The sequence below is a fragment of the Anarhichas minor genome, unplaced genomic scaffold, assembly GCF_050575085.1.
Source record: "Anarhichas minor isolate MPS153535 unplaced genomic scaffold, ASM5057508v1 ptg000055l, whole genome shotgun sequence".
In the NCBI taxonomy this organism is placed as follows: Eukaryota; Metazoa; Chordata; class Actinopteri; order Perciformes; family Anarhichadidae; genus Anarhichas; species Anarhichas minor.
The window spans coordinates 4,104,817-4,130,671 of NW_027466501.1; the positions used below are offsets into that span (position 1 = coordinate 4,104,817).

Here is a 25,855-nt window from a genome sequence, read left to right on the forward strand (position 1 = left end):
TTGATATAAACAGGTTTTATTGTGAAGGTGTGTGAAGGTGTGGAGCCCGTGGTCCAACACCAGAGGGCAGGCGGATTGACGGTGTGAGCACCGTGGCACGACACCAGAGGGCTGGTAGCTTGACGGCGTGATGTCCCGTGGCTCGACACCAAAGAGTAGGCAGATCGACGGTGTGAGTCCCGTGGCACGACACCGGAGGGCTGGTAGCTTGACGGCGTGATGTCCCGTGGCTCGACACCAGAGAGTAGGCAGATCGACGGTGTGAGTCCCGTGGCTCGACACCGGAGGGCTGGTAGCTTGACGGCGTGATGTAGTCCTCTAACACAACGGAGGGCAGAGCGGCGCTGAGTAGTCCGTAAACACAGAGGGCACGGGGGATTCCCGGACCGACGGACACCGGAGGCAGGCGCACGAGGGAGAAGATACAACGGGGTTGAAGCGGGTGAAAGACGGTACGACCTGACAACCCCAGACTACAGGACCAGAGTTTATATATTGCCAGGGGAATCGTTAGTGGGACCTGAGTCTGGTGTGTCAGGCTGCAGGAGGGAATCGGCTGGAGTGGCTGCAGCTGTGTGGCAATGGGAGGTGTCTGGTCTGACAGGACTCCTGACACCCTTCCCTTTTCTTAACATATTGTCTGATGGGCAAAAGGCCGAGCAGCTGCCAGAAGCTATATTTACATGCTCATTTACAATGTTCATTCTTTCCCAACTATCCATCTATTCTGCAGTTGTAAATATAGGTTGTGAATGAATAGATTATCTTTCAGTAAATGCCTTTTTAAACCATTCATAAAGCTAATAATTACAACATGTTAAGTTAAAATGGTAGCAACTGCTACCATTTGTTTAATTGTCCAGCTAAACAACAAGCTTGACGTAACGTTTAGTTCTACACTCATTTTAAATACGGGCTAACATAGGCGTGCTTGATGGACCAATGTTTCAATCCCAAGACAAAGGTTGGTAAAAGGACAACAAAAATGTAACTTGTTGTTCTGCTACCGGCTATTTTGGCCCCAAGTTGGTCAAATCTATTGTCGTTTTCTAGTTGTCAACAGTTTATGTTATTGTAGTCATCTATTTTGGTTACAATTGGATGAAGGTCTTCATCATGGCCCTGATGTCAACTTTGACAAGAAAGGTTGGATTACCAACTGGGCAAAGTGTTTTTTATGCCTCAACTGGTAAGCACTACTTTCATTGAAAATTGGGAATATGCACTCTAAAGCACAATATCAACTGATATATTCACTCCATATATATCATACAGAGTGGGAGGAATGGGGTATTAATGGGAAAGCTAATTTTTGTTCCCGGGCACAAAAGCAGGTTAGCATGGCGACAAGGCTTGGGTCGCACCAACATACGCCCATTTTAATCAATCTTTTACTGAAGTTCATTATTTTATGTGTGAAAAACATTACTAAACAGACTATCTGGAGCCTGTTAACACATATGCCAAGTTAGCATAATGTGGGATAATACCATAGACTGTATATAAGAAGTGGACATAGTCTTTGTGACATCACCCATTGGTTTGTAAACTGCCGTTTAGAAGCCATGTTGTCTTTTTCACAACCGATGAACAGAAGTTGCTTTATTTGGAATGTGGAGGAGTGACGTAGAAACGTTGTATACGGCTCTGGCAGCGACCTGTCAATCACTGTAAGCCAGCCCTAAAGCATCCCCTGCTTTATGGTCTGTTTGACTCTAAATGGACCATAATTTACTAAATGAACATCATGCTGTATTGAAGAAGACCATAAACTCATGGTTACAATGTTTACTGAGGTAATCAAGAGAGTAGTAAAGTCATTTTCTCATAGACTTCTATACAATCATACTTCTTTTTGCAACCAGAGGAGTCGCCCCCTGCTGGTCAGTAGAGTTAATGCAAGTTTTAAGACACTTCTGCATTGGCTTCACTCGGCAGAACCGGAGGTTGCCGCCTGGATAATAGGTAGCCATTGGAAAGATTTGCAGGTTTACAACTTTCATAAGCATTCACCTCATCAGACAGCTCAAGATGAAGCCGCCACTTCTCTGGTAATTAGCTTCTAGCGTACAGTCTTACTTTGAGCTCCTCTGTTTTAGTTGGACCCATTTAGCAAAATACAAAGACACACAGGCCTAATGGACCATACTTCTGCATGCAGCATGCAGGCTCATAGGAACTAATATCTAATCTTTCTTGAGAACTGGAAAGGGGAACTGGAGGTAATCTCTATCAGCGTGAGGCATTCATAGGTTATTAATTGACCATGTTTACACACTCGGACCCGGCTTCTTGCAGAGCAGTGTGTTGCTCTCCTGTCTGCGCTGAGCTTCTCCAGATCCTAACACTCTGAGCTGTTATGCTCTCTCAGTGTCTCTCCTTTGTTGTGGCCTGTCATGTGTTCGGCAGCTTTAATATGGCCAAGCTCAGCACTATATATCATGTGTTGGTCGGGTTCGTCTCTCTTTCGTGCCCTCCTCGCAGCAGAAGTCTTTTTTCCCCTCCCATTTGGCTGCAGGAAGCATGCGTGTCCTTGCTGTAAGTAGATCAGTTGCTTTCTCTGAAGGTCGAGGTGACCTCTGCCCCCCTTAAACTCCGACCCTGCCAACTGCAGACATGGACTCTCTCACCCCTCATGCACATGCACACACGTCGCCTTTGTTCACTCATCAGGGATCACAACCTCTCGTTTGTGTGGGCGGTGTGAGTGGTCTAGGCACCGGTGCCTCCATTTAGCCTGCAGGGGTGCATTACAGGTTGTTGTCCCAAATTTAACCCTGCCACCTACTGCTTACACTTCACATCACCTCGCAGTGGCTCCCATGATTCACAGGGATATAATGGAGGGCAATTACCTCTAATTTAGCCTTAACACGAAACAGTAACACCTGCCAAACAAGACCGGTAGAAAATAGCAGGATAGATGTACTTTTATTTTATTGGTAGTGCTCGAGTGTAAACATTATAATTAACTGCCAGGAGACTCTTCTTCTCAGTCAGCGCCATGTTTGTTGTCAAGGTTTTTTGGGAAAAGTCTAAGTGTTGGCTCATGATTATTGCTTTTTGGGCTCATTAAAAGTTTGTCCAAGGTTTGTTTGGATCTGGTGCAGTTTCTTACAAGTACCAGCAACTTGAACTCTCAAAGCCATTTCCCTTTAGTCTTTTGAAGTTACTGCATCCATTAGCCTGGAGAGTGTTTTGGAATGAGTGGTAAAACACAGAAGTGTTAGCATTTTTGCACTTCTGGTTCCCTCGAAATCAATGAGTTTTCGGATAGATGCCTGAAATAAGGTCTGTGGTTAACACAAGCTTAAATGAACATTTTGTTACATGATATAAAATACGTCAGTATATACTCCTCTCTTAAATTTTTAAGCTTTTACGTGTCCTAAACAATGCGGTTGTTCACAACCATAGACTATATAAGAAGTGTACGTAGTCATCGTGACGTCACCCATTGGTTTGTGGACTGCCGTTATGAAGCCTCGAGTTTGGTGATTTTTGCCGTCGCCATCTTGGATTACGGCCGGCACCATGTCACCGACTAGTCCGTTTTAACAGCCTTGTTGCTTAATCTGATTTCATTCACGCTTCAATAATCATAAAAGTAGCTTTCATTTGTGAAGATTATCTTGCTGAACTAAGTATCACGTGTAAGTATCATAACTTTGCCACGGAGCTTGTTTTCTGCAACAACATCCAATGGAGAAATCCCCCTGGCTTTTCTTTTGCCACAGGAACCAGTGCTATGCTAACTTCCAGGGTTGGCCTACAAAAATATATCATCCCTGCAGCACTCTATGGTTCCTAACGTTAATCTGCACATTGTTGCCATTCGAATGTGAGGTTACAGGACTTGCTGTTGCTGAGTTTTGACAGTGTAGTCCATCACAGCCTCTGAACTCATGAAAGAACAGCTAATGCTAGCGAATCCTCTGAATATGTGCAACAAATGACAACATTTAGCTTGCCAGAGCTTGACTATGGCACTTAGCAGGTGTTGATAACATGAACGAAAAGTAATGTCTGCGAGGAAGCATTGTTAATGTTAGCAAGCTAGGCTGACTAGCTTCCTGTTTTTCAGTAGAGATTGGCATCCTCCCAAATGTTGAATGCTAACAGTTGATAGCCGACCCTTTGTGGGTTTGTCAAAACAGACTGTAAAAAAACAAAAGAAACTGGTACGTTTTTATATCCAAAAAAAACTTTTGATGCTCTTGAGAGATGGAAGAATATGCACAATAGCGGCAGCATTAATCAGCCTATATTTCCTTACACAAAAAGACGGGAGATTTCAGTTTGACTTTATAATCATTATATTTAAAAATCCACTTGACTTCACTGCCTTGCCCCCATCTTTTTAGCTGCATGTAATCTTTGGGAACCAGCTTGAATCAGTGTGTGTGTGTGTGTGTGTGTGTGTGTGTGTGTGTGTGTGTGTGTGTGTGTTCGTTTTTCTGCATCTGTTCGTGCCAGTTGTGTAATGACCTGGCAGGCAGAAAGCACAGCTTTATCTGATAAGCTGCATTACTCCATACCTTCTCCTCATCTCCCCCTCTCTTGCTTCACTCTCCCGATTCCCATCGGAGACTGTAAACCAAGCAGGGAGCTCAACTCCTTGCACAAAATCCTCCTTGTGAGCAGCCAAAGCAGGTGAGCCAGAGGTACCATTTGTCTGTCGTTTCGCTGATTGTGACCTGCCAAAATACCTGGGCATTGGGCAACAATGGCCTCCTTCACAGACAGCCTGGAGCGGAGTGTAGAATCAGGGCAGAGAGGCAGCTGCAGCACATGGAGCTGATCTTTAGACAAAGCTGTAAAGTTATAAACTAGCATTTTGTGGCTGTAATAGCCCTTTAATAACCACACTAAAGGTCAGTGCACTTTTAGAACATTATAGCTTTGTTCAAAATGCATTTTAATTTTACTCTGATTTGTGCACCTTAGAGGAGCTGAAAGGTCTTTCTGCCTCAATGCATTTCTCCAGACGAGTCACTCTTGATGTTATATCTGAAAAGTTTGATATTCAAGATGCATCATTTATATATATTTCCCAAAAATGTATATATTTCATGCTCAAATAGAACGACAAAATGGTTTCACTCAAGGTCCACTTACTTGCTCGTACCGTTGTTTTTGACCATCACACAAAGACTTTATCAGCAGATGAATTGCACTTGCTTGGTTGTAAAGTGTGGTACAGTTACAGAACAAGCAAATAAAAGGACGGTGAATGGAGATTGATTTGTCTGTCAATACTTACAATTTAGTTCTGTTGGATTGAAAACTGAGCTTGTAAAAACGGTCCAATGTGGCAGAGTTAAGAAAGCTCATATGTGCTCTAGAGTCTAGATTGCATTAGCCAAAAGCACAAATCAACACACAAGAAACGAAAGTAAGAACAGAAACAAAGTCTTGTTTTTAACCACTGAAAACATTAAATTATCTTTGGGTTTTCGTTGTGTGGGTCCTTGAGTCAGTTGAGATTTCTGAGTCGATCAAATCGACCCCTCTAAACCAGTGGTCCCCAACCACCGGGCTGCGGACCGGTACCGGGCCGTGGATCATTTGGTACCGGGCCGCACAGAAAGAATAAATATTATATTATTTCCGTTTTATTGATTATCGGTGCCTGTCGTGGCGGCAACCCGAGAACCCGGTGAGCCAGGTTCGGGGGTCTCGGGATCGCCTCTCTGCTGTTTGCAGATGATGTGGTCCTGTTAGCCTCCTCGGATTGTGACCTCCAGCATTCACTGGGGCGGTTTGCAGCCGAGTGTGAAGCGGCGGGGATGAGAGTTAGCACCTCCAAATCTGAGGCCATGGTGCTCTGCCGGAAACCGGTGGATTGCTCCCTCCAGGTGGGGACGGAGTGCCTACCTCAAGCGAAGGAGTTCAAGTATCTCGGGGTCTTGTTCACGAGTGAGGGTAAGATGGAGCGGGAGATCGACAGACGGATCGGTGCGGCTGCAGCAGTAAAGCAGGCGCTGCACCGGACCGTCTTGGTGAAGAGGGAGCTGAGCCGGAAGGCAAAGCTCTCAATTTACCATTCGGTCTACGTTCCTACCCTCACCTATGGTCACGAACTCTGGGTCGTGACCGAAAGGACAAGGTCGCGGCTACAAGCGGCCGAAATGAGCTTCCTCCGTAGGGTGGCCGGGCTCAGCCTTAGAGATAGGGTAAGGAGCTCGGTCATCAGGAGGGAGCTTGGAGTCGAGCCGCTACTCCTTCACGTCGAAAGGAGTCAGCTGAGGTGGTTCGGGCATCTAATTAGGATGCCTCCTGGACGCCTCCCACTGGAGGTTTTCCAGGCACGTCCAACTGGGAAGAGACCCCGGGGAAGACCCAGAACACGCTGGAGGGATTACATCTCCCAGCTGGCCTGGGAACGCCTCGGGATCCCCCAAAATGAGCTGGAACATGTTGCCGGTGAGAGGGAAGCCTGCTTGGCCTGTTGCCACCGCGACCCGACCCCGGATAAGCGGAGGAAAATGGATGGATGGATGGATGATTATCAGAGTCTGAAAGAAGTTTTATTTTGAAAAATGACCGGTCACGTGATACGTTACCTCAAAAATTAAGCCCGCAAACTAGCAAAAATGAGTAAATAACTTTTGGAGAGCTTCTTTGCAAAGGGGAAAAGGCCACTAAGGAGACAGAAGAAGAGCTACAACTTCCAAGAAAAAGAAAGCTTCATTTAACAGACAATATCAGGAGTCTGATTAAATATCAGGAGTAATTCTGATGCGCCAAACCCGCTCTGCAGTATATGTGGCAACAGAGGAAGATCAGCTGCTTGAGATTGTAAATGACGGTGGCCTGTAAAGTATGTTTGAGACAACACCTCTGCTGGTGTTTTGGATTAAAATCAAGGCTGAATATCCTGAGATCACCACTAAAGCACTGAAAACCCTGCTTCCATTTCACACATCCTCTTTGTGAAGCGGGATGTTCTGCAGTGACGGCAATCAAAACAAAATTACGGAGTAGACTGGACATCACGAACAGACTTTGGGTGTCATTGTCTCCCATTACCCCCAGATGGGACCGTCTCGTTGCAGAGAAACAAGCTCAGGGCTCCCACTGATTCAGCGTTATTGTGAGTTGTATTTATTTCTGCATTTTATATTTGTTTTCATGCCGATTGTATCATTATATTTCGTCGTTTTTTTCCGCCACACCTTGAAGGCCGGTCCGTGAAAATATTGTCTTACATGAAACCGGTCCGTGACGCAAAAAAGGTTGGGGACCTCTGCTCTAAACCACACTTACCCAGAAACCCCGTCTGCATGTGTAAAGGCGGTACACGCGTGCCATTAAAGAAGAATACTAGCCTTGAGCAGCGTTTTGTATTGACTTTTATCCCCACATGCCAATCCCTTATTTCTACCCTCTCTCTGTTCTTATAACTACAAAACCCAAAATGTCAAAAACAATATGTGTCAAACTATTGGTGAGTTAGGTGCATACGATTCAAATGAAAGACTTTTTAGCAACTCTGAAGAACCCCTGAATACATTTCTCTAAAACTTTCTAAAGAACGCTTCCCTATGTGAAAAGAACAGCATCCTCTGGCCGTTTGGAAGCAACAGTAGTCAGTTAGATTCATTCCTTCTTCAGCCTGAACTGAGATCCAAACCTCATCAGCCTGTCCTTCTCCTCTGTTCACTTTAAACACACGCGGCTCGATAGAATGACTGTCTAGGAATCCTTTCCAAACCCCAGTCTGTTGGCTCCAACAATCACTCCACTCCTTGCCCTCCCCACCGTCCTCCCTCAGGTCCTCAGTTAGTGTGGGCTGGCATTCTGACAAGATGGAGCTCATGCAGCACTGAACAATGGCTGGCGTCCGACACACTCTGGCAGAATGCGGAGCTGTAATCATGGGATGGAGTAATCCCGACAGGCTTTTTTTTCAACGTATGTGCGTGTAAGCAGTGGTTCTAAAAGCTACTGAATCTGCTCGTGTGCTAGCATGTGGGTGGGTGTTTAACTTAGTCTTGAAGGAGTTCTGTAAGTGCAGTTAGAAGTCGGCACGGCACGGCACGGCGATCCAATGCGACTGCAGCATTGACCCAATCTGACTGGATTTCCTTCTCCGAGCTCTGTCTGACAGTATCCGCTTGTAAAAGCCGCCCGAGACCTCCAACTGACGGTAATGTGATTTCTAGCGGCCGGGACTGGAGAGCAGAAATCAAGTATTTAGCCTGGACATGAGTGAAACAACGTGCCAGGCTCCCTCAAAGGCATCGTCAGGGATTGTCTATCGTCCAGACAGTTTTATTCTCTTCGTCTTATTCTTATTACTTACTCGCATCTACTCTCAATTACACTCAGCAAACTATTTCAGTTGTAAATGCATACATCAGGATTTGGGGGTCCCAAAAGCGAAGCCACTGCAGATGTTCCCTAAACCTGCATTCTCTCTACTGACCAGCAGGGGGCGACTCCTCTGGTTGGAAAAAGAAGTCTGGTTGTATAGAAGTCTATGAGAAAATGACTCTACTTCTCTCTTGATTTATTACCTCAGTAAACATTGTAAACATGAGTTTATGGTCTCAATCTCTAGTTTCAAGTCTTCTTCAATACAGCATGATGTTCATTTAGTAACTTATGGTCCATTTAGAGTCAAACAGACCATAAAGCAGGGAATGCTTTAGGGCGGGGCTACACGGTGATTGACAGGTTGCAACCCCATCCTTGTCCGGTCTAGGAGTTGTCCGTGTTTTTTCGTCTTAGAATTTTAACCCTTTCACAGTGTGTTTTCTGTTCATTGATGTTTTATTCAGCGCTCAGATGTACTTAGTCCCACCCTCTGGTTTTACTTCTGGTTGCAAAAAAACAACATGGCGACGTACAAAATGCCAAACTCGAGGCTTCAAAACGGCAGTCCACAAACCAATGGGTGACGTCACGGTGACTATGTCCTCTTCTTATATGTCTACGGGGTTAACGGATCTGTCACGTGATGGGAACACAGACTTTAAAGGCATCCGTGTTTGCCAGGGATGTATTAAAGGAAACATATTGGTTTATTGTGTCTTGTTTTAATAGCACGCTGAACATGCATGATGTTGGAGGCTAACTCTAGTCTATGTGATACATTTGAATTTACCATTACATTATAATTTAGACTGAAGAGAAGGCAACTCTCAGTAGAAATACTGAAAAACTTGAAATAAAATGACATGCTCTCTGGAGCATTCACAATCTAGTATATCTTGCTCGAAAATTACGAAATGAAGATATAAATCTTGGGCGTAATCAAAATGAATGACCTTTTCTGCCTTCCAAAAAAATTCTGGTTGTCCTCCCTTTAGCAAAAAGAAGACACTGATAATGTAGTAATGTTCAATCATCTTGTGCCTGTGTCAGTTATCCGTGTGTGTATGCATTTTCGTGCGTGGGCATATGTTGCTGATCTAAGCTCCTTTTAACACTCCTCTGTTTTTCTTTCTCTCCAACACTCCCTGAGTAAACACAGTTTGCACTAATAAGCCTGACGCAGCCCAGTTTAATTGGGCTTTCATTTCCTAAGCAGGGGAACCGTGTACACACACGCACACACACACACACACACACACACACACACACACACACACACACAGCACTGGTTCAGGGGTTATTTATATGACCTCCTTTCTAATGCATGCAGCAGACCGGTTTAAAGGCCCCGGCAGCTCCACATGGTAAAGTGACTTACAGCAGCCATGAAAAGATTTGGTTCCCTGCTCCCCTGAGAGCAGCTAATAGACCCACATATCTGGCACATCAAACACACACACACACACACACACACACACAGGCAGTCCTTTCGTCTTGTACGGTGGTTATGTGCCACACCGCAACCACCACTGAGAACTTTCTCCTCTTTATACCAACCGTCCATTTTTCCAGCCTTAGCTTCCAGTTCGATCTAGCACACACACTTAACAGATTTGGCAGTAGCCTGAACGGAGCCCGTTTGGAGTACTGTGTGTACAAAAAAGTATGAAAGACATCTTCCTGATAAAATCCGACTTGTCTGCTGCTCTTGAACTGAAGCCACCTCATGTACCTGCCTCTAACAGTGGACCCACTTCTCTGAATCCAAACATGAAGCCAGTGTTCTCATGTCTGTTTTGACCAACATCCTGAGTCGGTGTTGTCTTTCTCCACCGGGTGGCAGTTTGTGTTTCAAGCCGCTCTGGAAGTTTTCGGGGTGACTGCAGCACAGAGTGGAGCAAGAAAGAGCTGCTACAAGCTCCATGTCGAGGTCAGGGCGTAGCGTACAGCGGGTTTATCAGAGCGTTTTCACTGAAAACAGCAGACGAGAGCGGTGAAAGTGAACTAAAACAGTAGAGTTGTGGGCTGTAAAACCAAAACAATGAGCTGAAAGAATCTAAAAAGCTCCGTAGAGCCGATGGGAAGTGCAGACTTGGTGCTAATTCTCTGGAAATGAATTTGCTATGAGTGACTTCTTTCACATACACAGTCATTTAATCCATTGTTAATATACTGTCTGTTGAGTATGGCAGCTTTAACCAAGTCAAAATCTTTCTTTTAAAGTAAAACAAAATTCTCTTTGTTTTTTGTCAACTCTAGCTGAAAAATAGATTAAATCCCCGATTTAGAAAAAAATTCAGACAAAGTTCTTTGATATTTCACTACTAGCAGTGAAAACTCAAACGCTGACAGACTACATTCCAACGTATACTCCTGTCCTGTAAATATTCATGGTCATGTTCAGCAGCAGTTGTACACGTCCGTGTGCACTCTGCGGTGCTGTTGTTATAACACTGACGGTAAGCTCCAGTCAGAGGTAATGTTAAGACATGGAAGGACCTGATGCTGCACTGAAAAGCCTCCTTTGTCTCGCAGCCTCAGACCTTGTCCAGTGTCATGTTTCTAATGGCTTCTCCTGGAAGCCAGAGTGTGCGGCTGACGTAACGAGTGAAATTAAATGTCTCGCCAAAGCAGATGTTGGACAGAGGCTGGCTGGCTAGAAGGAGTGTGTGTGTGTGTGTGTGCGCCTGGAAGTAAAAGTTTAAACAACAAAGGAGATCATTTTAGGTGTGTTTGTGCGTGCAAACACTTTGTCTTTAACCTGTAGAACCAGTGAAACAAAAAATACTTTACCAGTTTGAATCCTGTGTCCCCGTGTTGGTTATTTATCTCTTGTTATATGCCGCCAATGTCAAAAAAATCTATATCAGAGTATTTGTCTTATCTCTCCTGTAAAACCGTTTCAAATGTTTGACTCATCCTGCACTCAGGGGTGTTTACAACAAATATCCTCCAATCAAGTGAGACGTGGGACCTCTAGCAAGACAAACTGGTCAAAGAAAATCCCACTTCACCGAGATCAATATGGAGAGAGACGGGAAGAGATGTGTGTTTGGATATTAGTGGGCAAAAACTTTTGTTTTCATTTCCAAAACAATGTGGCTGAGTTCTAATTCATTCAAGGAAAACTTTGCCAATTTCCAATGACCCAAAATGACCGGCAGGGAGATACCAGCAGGTGAGTGAGGAGTGAGGTCGGGCGCTGCAGGCAACCGTTCATCTGCATGTGCTGGCCTGCGCTGCAGTGAAAATCATTGAAAAGGTTTCCCTTCATTCTATTCCTCATCCTATTCCTCATCTAACGACAGGTGAAGGAGCTGTGTGTTCATTACAGCTCTGTATCTCGCTAAACCCTAACCCCGCCCACTCTGAAGCGGTCCAACCAAAAGAGAAGGATTCGATTTAAATCCAATCGCTGAAATATTCTGTGTCACAGTACAGAAGCTAAAGATGCTCCAACTTCCGTTTCGCTGGCACTTTAATTTTCATGTAATCCTGAACTCTGTGTGTGTGTGTGTGTGTGTGTGTGTGTGTGTACCTGTGTGTGTAGTCTGGATCCAGCTCCCCATTAATCGTAATGATGCAACACTTCATGTTGAGAAAACTGAGGTAACAACGAATTTCAAGAGGAGTAACGGTCACATTTTGCATTCCGGGGACGTCAGATGACGTGAATAAGATAAACGACAGCGACGGTTCGCTTTAAAGCAACCAACCAGGTCAAACGGTTATGTTGGTAAATCATCCGAGTGGGACCAGACCAGACCATGAATCATTGGACATGATTCTCCCAAAAAGTGCTCCCTGTAACTAATGAGATTTGGAAAGGAGGCTACCGTCTGTGTGTGTGTGTGTGCGCACCCAGTGAACACACCGTACACATGTGTCAGGCATTAGGTGTTAAACCCTGGATCAAAGGCTCCGGCCAGCAGCGAATCTGTCTGTGCTTTGTCACAGTTTCTGTCCAGACGGCAGAGTGTGTAGAGCCACAGCTGAAGCCTGTCGGACCAGGGCGTCTTCCAAAAGCAACGGGATGCTGGGAAATCCAGGAGGCGGGCAGCTGTTTTCCATCTTCAACGTATGGACACGGTGGACACAGAGAGACTGAAACTGTGGAAATACCAGACCAGACGGAGGGAGAGGTGTGAGGCCAGGAAGGAAAAAAAGGAGAGATATCCCAGCAGGCATCTGGTGGAAAGTGACGAACAGGAGAAGTTCAATGTCGACGAGCACAAAAACAAGGAGCGATGAGGAATTCATGACCTTAACTGATCTCCCTCTTGCTCTCCGTGACAGAGATGAGATCGCTACTGATCAGAAAATAAATGGGTGGACATTACAAATCGCTGATTGGAAACGTTTTGTTCATTTCAGTCAGAAGATTTGTATTCACTGCTATGTATATATTTATTTTTTGACGCAATTTAGTTACTGTTTAGAAAACTGTGATGTCACGACGCTGCCTCTTGACTGTCATCAGTTCACTGATAAATTCAGTCAGCTGTCACATTCAGTTCAGTATAAAACTAGGCAGTTAAAGCTGCTTCAATCATATTTATGTCGACAGTGGATGAAATGACTATTGTGAAAGGCCTCATTCGTATTGACAAACTCACTGTGACTCTGCAGTTACTGAGCCTTTTAGCATCTCTCAGCTCACTTCTTTTTTGTTTCACAGGCCCGAAAAATTCATTGCTTTTGCCCGGCCTCACCACTGACATTGACGTGATCCCCAGACCAGCAGTTTTTTCGTCAAAGAGCTCTGATACACCCACTTCCTGTCCAGCAGCAAACAGCAGACACAGTTAGTGACAAACTGGTGATCATATGGAGCATTTAGCACTTAGCAGCAGCTCCGGCTGAGACGGGCCGTCAGTTAGCGGCCGTAAACTGCAAACTTTCTGCCAGTGCTGGATGAATTACAGTTGCTACAGCCGCTAACTGAAGGTCTGTCTACATAACTTATGTAGACTTACAATAAGACTAAACTTTTTCTGGTTTGGAGAATAAAAAGTAACAAGTGATACCACAAATATCAGTAGTGATATTATAAGTGATATTGCATTTTCCTGTGGTACTGACCAGCTACAAAATGAGACCAAAGGTAAGCAGAAGCTCAGGAGTGACTCAAGAAGACTGCAGTGGGTGAAGAGTTCGGCCCGAAGTAGAAAAAAGCAAAAACAATGTTACATTCAGCATTGCCAGAACTTTACAAAGCGGTTTAACAAATGGAAACTGGTGCTTTTAATGTCTCGTTTGGCCAAATGTTGGCAAAGGTTTGGTACAGTTTGTGAGTTCAGTGTGTTCTCTTCAAATCATTCTGAAAAACAAAAGTAATATTGAAGGTTTAAGTACATTTAGTACTGCAAAATATACTTTTGGAAAGCTTGGATTAGACTGACAGCAGCTGTACAGAAAGTACGGGTAAAATGTGTGCCGGGTTTCTCATCAATTTACACTCAAAATCTGCATGTAATTACTGGTTGATTTATGAAGTAGGAGCTCATTACACAGTCAGCACCTGTGTTGCCCTCCAGGCGTACTGCCACCACAGCTATACTGCTCCAATTCTAAATCCTAATTAAAAAACCTGGTTGGGAGTCAACATGGCCAAGACATTTGGTTTCTATTGCAAAACCCACCTACGTGTGTTAATCAGATCGTAGCCTGACAAGAGAGACTGATGCAAACATATTAACACCTCTAATGATTAACATGTTATGCCTGATGACAAGTATGTTCAAGCTGGGCATTCACTGTGTTTCTGTTGTTAGAGAAACCTTTTTTTTCCGCACCACAGACCGTCCTTACGTTGACGTCGGTGGCATCTTGAAGGGAGGTTGCAGGTTGCTACCGACTGAATCGGTTTTTGGTTTTGGTGTGCCGCCCAAAGATTTTCAGTGGCCCCATCTGGGGTCGCCACTGCCCTTGTATTTCAGACAGAGGTAGACGAAAGCAGCCCTCTCATTTTCAGCAGGCGGAAATGACGTTTTGCTACCTGTAGCTAGAGCTAGCCAGCTCATAATCATTAACTTGAGTTGCTTGCAAGCACTGTGTGCAGCTGGCTGAGTTTCAAAACGAGAAACCATGTGAAAGTGTCTTAAATATGGAATTTCTTAGCTACATGACACATAATACCATGCTGAAAGATTGAGGCTAGAGCTATACTGTAAACTGCTAACATTACTCTCTACTCCAACTAGCAGTGAGGAAACACAGCTAATGAAAAGGGCTTTTTCTAACATGACCGCCAACCAAACAGCTAATGAAGTAAGCTATGACAGGACTTGACAGAAACCTTTAGTTCTGGAAAGCCACCACCATCACGCTTTGCACCAAGATTAACTGTTGGAGCAGCGTTGGAGCATGTGGAGGAATCCAAAGCTCAACAGACGCTTGGTATAGAGTTAAATTGTTGCTTACGGCTCTGGTATCAAATTAGGGGTTGGAAACTAGTGCTTAGTTTTATTAACCTAACATTGTAACAAGCAAGTAAGGCTTTTTGTGAAGAAATGCAAAGAGGCTACATGTAACCACAGACATAGACACAAATGATTTGCCAATGAATATCGTAGACACTACATGTAATATTCACTTCAGATGTTAAAACACTGATTATCTATTAGTTTGATAACTGCATTGTTTTGCTGTCTTCATTTTACTATACTTAATCTGTTAAGGTTATCTGGACATTTCTTATTCAGAGTCTTAACTTAGTCAAAATAAAGCAGTCCATGTAAACACAGTCAGTCATTTTAACATAAAGCTGGTAATCTGTAAAGATGTATACACGCACACACACACACACTGTCAGACCGTTTGTGTACACACACACACACAGCAGCCTAAGCCAAGCCACCATAAATTTGCACTGTCGGAGTGTCTGCAGAGGGATTATGTAACCAAAGTAACAGAAAGATGCTGGCAGAATAAAAGAATAAGTTTGCCATCCAGTGACGGTGCAATCTAACCTCCTTTAATAATGGTTATGAGCACAAACAGACTGGGACCTCTCGCTGCAGGCACAACACATCTGATCTGTGGTGGGTTTGTTACATAAGGTAAACCGCATGTGGAAAAGTGATACACTGTAGGATGGGAACAGGTTTAAACATGTCACTTAATTAAAGAAAACCCCGACTGTGGATCCTTTTTAAATGTTACATATCATCAGTCTGCTATATTTAGTGCCTTCCATTGGCAACCCTCAAGTGCTGTCCTACATATCTTGACATGTGTCCATCATGTCCCATTATCTACATTGGCAGTGATCTTCAAGAATTAGAAGAGTTCTCAACAGCTAAAACGGCGGCGGATGTCGGCTGGGCTAAGTTTGAAACTGTCTGATAAGCTGTCAAAGCCCCTGGCCACAGGCCGGCTTTTTTAAGCATTCAACCTTTCACCTTTGGTTGCACGGCCTGAAAGCCTGAGGACAGCGCACCTGCCTGCCACACACCTCCATTTAGGGCACACACACACACACACACACACACACACACACACGATGACTCCAAAATATCTCTGTCAACAGTTTCTTAGCATGCGAACGAATTCCCCTTGAAACTGATGCGCTTGAAGGACCCTGAAAAATTTTAATTGTCTTGTAAAATATTCAAAGAGGATTTTCCATCAGAAAGCCGATACCCGCTAATAAACTAGCAGCAATGTTTAATGCTGCCAGCTGGCTGAGCCTCCTCTCTGCTTCTCTTTTCTATATTCCACAATCTTTCTGTTGTGGTGGTTGGATCAATACCGAAATGTCTTGACCGTGTTATGAAATGATCAGGACATTCATGGTCCACTGTGTCTGAATCCTTTCCCCTTTGACGGATCTTCATTGCACCTCCATCAGGTCAAAAGAATTCTCTGGACAAATTTAGATTTGCCCGCAAAAAACAAATGACGGGCTGGGGCTCGCTGGTTAGCGTGCTAATTTCCAGTAGATGTCTTTGACATAACGCCTCTTCAAATTCTGTTGGCAATAAACTAAATATTCTGGCCACATCTCACGTGTTGCACATTTAAACCATTGCAGAAGAAAAGATGAGCTCCAGTCAGACCTTGAACTAACGAAAGCAAAGTGGACAACATGACGGAAATAGGACATTTCAGAACGCAGTGTCTCCTCGTCGCTACACGCAGCGGATCTGCTGCAATTTTTCAAAGCTCGAGTGACGTTTAAGCCTCCCACCAGTGGAGCTCCACACACTTCGCTGTGTGAATAAGCCACGATCTTAAACAAACGCTGTCTGGGTCTGGAGACCATTTGTGCTTGTTCACACACACAGACACACACACACACACACACATATTGCTTGACTTCTCCCTCTTTCAAACAATAACATCGGAGTTGTTCACACCCTCTCTTCATGTGCCAATTCAGACACACACACACACACACACTCCTGCTCTTATTACACGTCTGTTCCTCAGAGCGCTCGGCCATTCGTTGCAGACATTCGGCACGGATGGAAAAACTGCAGTCCGCTCACATCGTTAGTTCATATTTTGGCTGCAGCGATCATCACAATATCTTTCAGCGCCGCGACAATTGCCTTAGCAGACAGCCTGCACTGCGAGGCCACAATGCAACAATGCAAGGAATCCAGACATTACCCAATATCCTGGGGGGGGGGGGGGGGGGGGGCTCATTTAGCCTACAGACGTGCCAACCCACCGTGTGACCGGCCGACAGGTCTGCGGTTTGAAGGCACAGGGGAGATCTATCAGGCTGGACGTGAGTGACGCATCGAAAGTCATTTACACTGTTGGATATCTTTCGTCTGTGACAGTCGGAGCGTGTCTAGGACTTCTTTTGGTGATTACTTTTCAGTGCACCAAAGAACCCTTAGCTATCAAGAGAGTGAATTAAGTGCATTGCATTCCGGTCGTTTTTCTGTCACTGTTAATGTAAAAGAGAAGGCGTCCTCATTTCTCCAAAAAAGATTGATTCCTAGATAATTATCAAAAAATGGTGAAAAGGGCAGTTCTAAAAAGAAGACGGTTTTCTTTTCCTGAGAGGCAAATCCAGAACAAAACTGTACATTTACTGCGAGTCTATAAAGAATAATTCCGGTAAAATATAATTTGGGTCTTGTTTTTCGTCATTTAATTACTTTGGTTAAAACCATAGACCAGGGGTCACTAATAGGCAGACCGCGGACCCAGACGCCATTGTATCCAGACCCTGGAACTACAACCGATAGATCATTGAGAATTATTCCATTTTGCTTCTATTTTAACGCAGCTTTTCCAGCCTTTATGGCAATTACAATTACATTGCCAATTACATGCGTTGTAAATTACATCACGTGATGCTGCTCAGCCAATCAAATATGTGTATTCCGCCAAGTTTCCCGACTCAAGTGAGATTTACACACACGGGAGAGATGAGGAAAGAGAACGCAGAGTAGGAGAATTACGTGAGTCAGAGACGTTATTTAACATGTCGTTCTCCAAAAAGAGAAAAGAGGTCAGTGAGACCAGAGAGACCAGAGCCTTTAACCAAGAATGGACAGACTCTTGGAGGTTCATTCTTCCAACGAGCAGTTTAAAACCAGTGTGTCTCATATGTTCAGAGGCCGTGGCGATTATTAAAAGCGGTAATGTGAAGCGCCATTCCGAGACAAAGCATAACTTTTTAGCAAACGTACCAACTCACATCTGAAATGAAGTCACAGATAATAAACAATCTAAGAGCACAATATGATCAGAATCCTAACATATTAATTCACTTCCCAGCAATGATGTTAACAGAGAGAATAGAGCTGAAACAAGTGGTTTCAATAACCACAGATAAAGACTTCTTTTTACAACCAGAGGAGTTGCCCCCTGATGGCCATTAGAGAGAATGCAGGTTTAAGGCACCTCCGCTTTGGCTTCACTACCGCAGGTTGCCACCTGGGTGAGGCATATCTGATGGAAATAATGGACAATATACAAACTATAATGTGCTATGTGAAAGGGGTTTCTAGTAGTGACAAACCCACTCAGAACTTTAACCCAACTCTACAGAGCATTTTAGCATCTTTCAGCTAATTGTTTGGTTTTAAGACTCGCCCAGCATTCAGCAGCTAAAGAGACATGTTCCTCAGGAGCTGGTGGAGACCAAAACAGAGCGTGGTGAGTGAATATTGGACTTACATTCACCAGGTGGACAAAACTCCTAATTAATGTCTGCTGCTGGGTGTGTAAGTAGCCGGTTGTTTGCTAACACATTCGCCATGTAAACTTTATAAAATGATTATGTATGACTGAGGTGTTTACAGCTTATTCTGTTGCACCCATGTTGCCAAAAAAGCCAACTACTACTGCTTTAAGAATAAAAACGCTGCACTGCAGCTGTTGCTGGTAATATGTCAGTGATCAGTTATCTATAGGAAAATACATCTCTAAGCAATATATCCTCATATATCCTCATACAATGGTTTGTATATTTACAAAAAGTTATTCAACATTTTTTGTGCATTTTCTGCGAACGTCCAGCAATGTGAGCGATCAGTGCGCTGGCTCACGTGGGTTATACACGGATTACAGGGCATTACTTTTTGTAGATATAAATACGTAGAATGAAGGTAGAATTGTATGGCGGCTGGGTCTGTAAAGACAAACATAGGATTAGTTTGGCTATCTTTGCCAAAATGATGACTGAGGGTATAAACTGTTGAGATCATGCAGATGATTGGCATTACGGTGACGAGAATGTATTTTAGTGTATTTGTTATGGTGTAGGTAATTGTGTTACTGTAGTAGGGTTGAGGTCCTCGTCAGTGGCAGGCTATATAAGGCTGCCAGATTCAATCAAGTGCTGTCGCTGCCAGGCCCACATGCTGCCCGTGGTCCACTGTAGAATAAGATGACTGTCATGTTTTGTGATAATTGTTGGTGAAATAAACACCTGGTTCCTCTGTGTCAAGCCTCCTGCTTCTAAAGTCCAGCCGCTACGTGGCCATCCTAACAGAATGAAAGGAGAAGAGCAGATACCCCCCCCCCCCCCTCACCACCAGCTCTATTAATGTCTGAGCCAGCTGGTTGACCCTCTCACTCCTGCCACTTCACACAGCTAACCTGGTGCCCTTTCACCTTTACCCCCCTCCCACACACCTCGGGGGAGAAGCAGGTTAGCGTCGGGTGGTGGTGGTGGACAGTTTCCAGGAATCATCCCCTTCCCTGCCCTCTTATCCTTCACCCATTTTCCAGTTGTCACAACGAGCCTGGAGAGTGTGAGTAAGTGTTTCCTGTGGAAAAATAGTATCTTCAACATAGTAATTTGGCTTCTGCAGCCGAGGTACTGTTAACAGACGGATGAGAAATAGTAGGACAGTGCAGATATGGAGGGGAAAGAAAAAACGCTGTCAACTGTGAGATAACCGATCTGAATTTAACTTTCCTCTGACTGTTAATAGAGGGGGGCCAGGTCAGAGTCAAAGGTCAATTGTTGTGAGGATGCTGCACTGTAAAATGGTTATGTATAGAGCCATTAGCCTGAGTGAGGCGTTAGCTTACAACTCAAAAACAGAAAATTAGGACATGTGGGTATGCAGAATCTAAAGTGCAAAGCGTTCATCGAACATGCTCGTGTTTTTGGTGAACGGTGAAATGAATGTATCCGTTTTGCAACTTATAAACGACGATTTTCCACAGTAAATGACACAGCCAGCCAGAGCTGCAACAGATTGGGTGAAGCGAGCCTGTCTGCATGTGGACCTAAACGGACCCCCTTTGGACAAATCTGATCCAGTATCTTTCGTGAGACCCTAAATTTAAAGCAGGACACTGCCGTTCCAAGCCTTTGAAAGGAGCAGTGTGTAGGATTGTCCGTTCTGGATCACTGTAGAAAACGCTGCAACGCGGCGGACTTCGTGAAGATGACCCTATGTAGATATGAAGGACTCCTTCTAGGCTAACGAAAACCTATGAATATTATATTTCAACTCTGCCAATAAATCCCCCTACATCCTACAAATGCTCCTTTAAAGTCAGTCAAATAACATCGTCTATGTGGAAAGTTAACAGGACGTTTACTTCTAGAACATAAAGTAACTTCTCAAAAACTATGCAACTGTATGAAAGCTGAAAAAAAAGGCAGACAATATAACAGACAATATATTATTTTGGACTTGCAAAAGACAGACTCACCTTAAATATTATCAGAACATAGTGGGGGTGACCGTGGCTCACTGGGTTAAGAGGGTTGTCTGGGAACTGGAACTGTCAACGGTTCGATCCTCGACTGGGACACGTGTCGAAGTGTACCTGAGCAATACACTGAACCCCCGGCTCCCCGGGCGCCTGTCATTGGCAGCCCACTGCTCCCTATATACAGGGATGGGTCAAATGCAGAGACAAATTTCCCCCTTAAAGGGATCAATATAGTATAATAAAATACAAAGAGAACACACCTTGACTTCTGTTAGCTGCACTCCTACGATGACGACGAGCCGTGAGAGTTTCATGGCAATGTTGATCACCCGGTTTCACTGAGTAACACCTTATCACCACCAGATAAACACACGAGACAGTAAATTAAGCACCAGCCGGCCAAAAAATAAGGAGGTTGAGGCACGTGAGGGATGAAAGCAGGACCGCCACGGGTGTAAACTGTTCTCACAGGCGCCACAATGTTTTCAGGCTAATCTCATCTTCCTATAAACTATTATTAGTTTAAAGAGCAGGAGTGATTTATAGCTGTAAAAATAATCTAGAAAAAATAAAACACTTGAATCAACCGTGAATCTATTTTTTTTTTTTGCTGTCGCGGTGTGGCAATGTTCTGAATGCATGTTCATTCGTATCCCTGCCCTCAACACACCTGAACACCGAGATGCATACTCGGGTTTGGGAGCAGGATACAAAACAGTAGACACAGTTGCAGAATAACGTGGTCGGTAACGGACAGGCTAAAGATATCGAGATAGAGATCTCCCCGAATACAATAAATGATTATGTCGTGCTTTTCATTATTACGTGTTTTGATTCGTGCCAACAACTGAGGTAATCTAGCCTCTATTTGCCAAAATGTCTTAACTCTCAGTTATTATAAAGGAACGGTGTCATTAACATGTTTAGTTAGCACTGTTACATAATGTTCAACAAATACTGAGCACTAGTTCAAAACATTAATTAAACAATTACTGAAATTACATTTCTGTCTCAGCATACAACTAACCAATCAAAATCGAGGACTCAAGCGATGGACAAGGCCTTATGTAAGTTAATGTTAATATGCTGTGCCTCAGTCGAGGCATTTACAGCCTGAAACACTCCCCCTCCTTCTCTCTGGCTTTCCAGCTATTAACATACTTCTCACCTGCTATGGAGAGCAGCGTGACATCCCAGTATGTCTCTGTTACAGTCCAAACGGGTCAGAGGTAATAAAGGTCTAATAAATAGCTGTCAGCGAGAGAGGAGCAGTCTGAAAACACGGCACTACCTGCAGCACATTCTGTACTTGATGGTTGTTTTTCAGGCGAAGGAATGACCTTCCATCATCCAACACAGACATCTAATACAATGCAGCCTTCAAGTGCTGTTGCAAGCCATGAGTTAGGTACACATGACTGTGTGCTAGAAGTAATGGATAAATGGTTAACTAGGTGATGGATTTACATTTGAATAGTTAGCTAAAAGTATGGATACATGGTTGACATAGTCAGCTGAAAGTAGGCCCAACTGAAAAATTGCTGTAATGGTTAGCTAGACGTTATGAACAACTGCTTATTGGGCTGAGCTAAAGTGCTATCAGTAAAGGATAGACTGACATAGTTAACTAAGCTAAATGGGAAAATGGTTTAAATAGCTAAAAGTAAAAGATAGAGGAAATGGGCCAAATTGACTGCTTATCTAAAAGGTTATAGGTGGACATCTGCCAGTAAGTGTTGCAAAAATGCAAACTGGATGAAAACAACCTTCAACTACAATGAGAATTGGCACCACTCTGAAAGGCTCAGGACAGAGAGGGAAAGCGTCTGGGAAGGAAACTGCTCACTTCATTTGCACTGGAGATTGGGCAACTCCCGGTCGGGGGGACTCCCTCCCGAAAACACAACCAGATGGCTGCTTTTGAAGTGTCCCTGTGCGTGCGTGTGTGACCCCGGGCGTTGTCGTCCAGACTAACACAAACTTAATTTTCTCAAACCAAAGCAAGTCTGGTTTACTGTAAGTGTGGGAGCAGACATGAGGGTGGAGGCCATCATCTAAGGTGGCTGGGAACAATTAACTGCAGCATGGAGTCTTTAATTTACCAAAAGTCCAATCAATAAATGATACGATAAGACTGTTAATCGTCTGAATCTGTTTTCGCCATCATCTTTGCTGTTTTCTTCAAGTTGTTATTCATAAGATGTGCGTTTCCTGGGTTTGTGTCGTCTCTTGCACTTGCTGGTGCTCTGACGTATTTTTCCGTGGAATCGTGGTGGAATAGTTTTTTGTGATTTTCCTCGGTGTTTGCTATCAGGCTCCGACTTGTGTTCCTGATAAAGCTGCAAGAGGTCAGGGTCTCATAGTCTTTTCAGACTTCTTAGGCTCTTTATAAATACTTGGATTGAGTCAATTCTGGACAGTTTACCCAGGAGAATAAGCCACAGCACATACCATTATAATGCTAAAAAAGGGCTTGACATGGGAACTGCAAGTATCCAAGAATTCTTTAAAAAGCTGGCAGAAATACACAGATGTTTAATAAAAATCTGAAATGACAACTCTTTCGATTATTTGTAAAATCTTCATCCAAAGGCCCTTTGGCCTTTATTTCTTTCCACGTGGACGGAACGTTTCGACAGAACTAAAACATCTGCTGTGTCTTTCTTCAAAGTGTTCCTCCGTTTAGACAGGGATGCCACAGCAAAGCGGTGGGACGAGCTAATCCTACAGGTCACAGCAGAGGCCACAGGTTCAGACAGAATGTGCAAAATCAAACCTGCCCGACGACGTCAGAAACGAAAAGGTCAAAATTGTCTTCGATGCTGCATTAAAGTAGAACGTTTTCATTCAAGTCTGTTACAGGAGTTGGTTTTTGGCTCTCGGCCCACATTTCAGGCCCCTTGGTGTGGATGGAGATGTTCACAAAAGCAAACTGAAAATGCAGTTGAAGATGCATTGGGTCTAAACGTGGGTTTGGATTTGACCCCAACAGGTTTTGGAAGGCCACTAATATAGATATTAGAAATATTTTTTTGATTCAAACTGAGATTTGGGGGAGATGTTTTCTTTGAAATTAGCCATTTCTACTGAAGAACTATTACAGTAACACAGAGCCAGCTCTAGAGATTGACAGCAGACATGGTCCCGATCCTGATCAGTCCTTGGCTCAATTCCCAATTGTCATATTGTATATAAAATGTAGTTTATTTATGTAGAGATGTACTACCAGTCTTTCTCCACTCAGGGTCTCACACATACAAACTCCCACCAGACCATAACTACTTTTGATTAGCATTAATCATCTTGATGTAGAAATAATGTTACAGCAACGCATATTAGCGAATTTCAATCTGCAGAAAATTTTGAAAGGCGTGTTTCTTTGGTGATTTGCGGTTTATGTACGTCTACGTAAACAGATTCTTGTAGAATCAGTCTCACATCTGCAGCTCATTTCAGGGTGCTAATTTTCCGGCTGCAGTGTCTGATGGGGGAGCGTGGCACTGGACCATCACAGCATCCAGCTCTCTTTGTTTATCCCATTCTCAAACAAAAGCCTCCCAGTTCCTGTCCGCTTAACGCCTGAAATCCATAATCTGCCCTCCTGATCTTTTTCCTCCTCAACTCTCTTACTGCCAAGATCTCATGAGATGGAGAGAGCTGTGTTTCCTGACGGACGCAAGTAAATCAACAGGGCTGGATTAATGAGCCACAAGCCTCAGAGGGACCACAGTTACAGGAGCTTGTTTCCTCAGTGCCCTCTGGGCCTGAACACAACATTTTGTTGTTGGCTCACTAACACTGCAAGCATTTGGTTGACAAACGATTTATTTATCCACGGCGCGCCCTAGTGGTAGATGAGCGCAACTGAGTTTATTGTTGGAAATACTGATTTGAAATCAGGTAAGTTGACACACAGTAACTTTTTGAACCCGATTGGCCCCATAATCCACTTTAATAATAATAACATTAAGTGTTCATGATTTAATAATCAAAAATCCCACCAATAGTGTGAGCACAACATCTTTAATGGTAATTTATTAAGAGTTTCATTTGCTCCAATGATGCTGTGTGGTGTGATTTCATTGACAGTGTCCTGGCAATATAAACAACGTTCAACGTTCTTCAAATCAGTGGGTGAAAATGTGTTTTCACGGCCTTTAAACTCCTACTCTGAATAGCTTCTAAGTTAGGTTGCAGGGTCCTAAATCAGTCACTGATTGTAAATGGTAGGTAACCTTCTTGTTGGTGACCGTGACACCAACAGGAAGGTTAATTGCTTTTGATGAAAGAAGTAGAAATGGTGTCCTTACTTTAAAACATAGTTTGGGATAAGATGGTCTGCTTACCTTCCAAGACCTTAAAGCTGCTATAATTAATAACTTTATATTAAAGGTGCAGTGTGTAGTATTTGGTGGCATCTAGCGGTGAATACTTAATGTCATTTAAGCGGTGAGAACGCCAATCTCCATATGTAGATAAACTGCTCATGCTTAGGTTATGAAAACACAGCCGTTCTTATTTTAAAGAAAACATACTTATTATTATATTCCATTTCTGCTAATAGAGCCTACCTAAATGCTATAAACTGTTCCTTTAACAATGGACCCAATGACTAGATGTAATGTAAAAGGAGTCGCTCACAGTGATGAACACACAGAGAGTTATCACCCGACTCTGTAGTTCCCTGTAGTTAGTTGAATATTGGACTTAATGAATGCTAATGTTGCTAAATAAGCATGTTTGCCATACCAAAAAGTGGTTATACTTAAGTGTCTACACTACAGCTTATTTCGGCTGCCCTAAGTGGCCAAAACACCGACTGCAGCTTTGAATGTCTTAACCATTAACACACTGCACCCATACTTATGACTGGCTGGAGGTGAGAGGGATGTAGCTTAGCTTTCTGTCTGACTAAATCATTATTATGAAGCGATATGCTGAAGAATTAGTCTCAAATCTTACCCTTTAGAATAGATATCAGCTGGCATGTAGCATGGTCAAACAGCATTCTTTTAGGATGTATGTTTCTACTACTCCCCTGCACGAGGTTTGGGGAAAACAAATTATTTTGATATGGACACAATATGTATGAAAGACTGATACATTTTAGGTAGCCTAATATTTCATTACATACATCATTTTGTATACATTCCCTTTGAGTTTCCCTGTACTCGTACTTAAGGTTTATAAAATGAGGTTTGTCTGCACAACATTAATCTGTAATGACGAGTTAAAGGGAAAATGTGCCATCTTTTATGTGGATGTCCAATCAGTGCTGATGGTAAGTGTAGTCCACTGATGAAATAAACCCGTGTGTGCTCTATCGACCGAGTAAGCTGACCTCTCCTGCTGCGGAGCCGTGCTCGCTGTGCCTCCATGTACCAGGATGCAT

At 43.6% G+C, this 25,855-nt stretch overlaps 1 long non-coding RNA gene across 1 annotated transcript; it reads right to left on the bottom strand.

Annotated features, from left to right (window-relative positions):
• On the bottom strand, nt 1-24,412 carry LOC142932016 (uncharacterized). Its single transcript, XR_012947444.1, has 4 exons — nt 20,724-24,412; nt 20,461-20,637; nt 19,426-19,559; nt 1-12,432 (listed from the first exon to the last, which is right to left on the bottom strand). It is a non-coding gene; the product is annotated as an uncharacterized LOC142932016 (long non-coding RNA).
• Between the last annotated feature and the right edge of the window lie 1,443 nt (nt 24,413-25,855).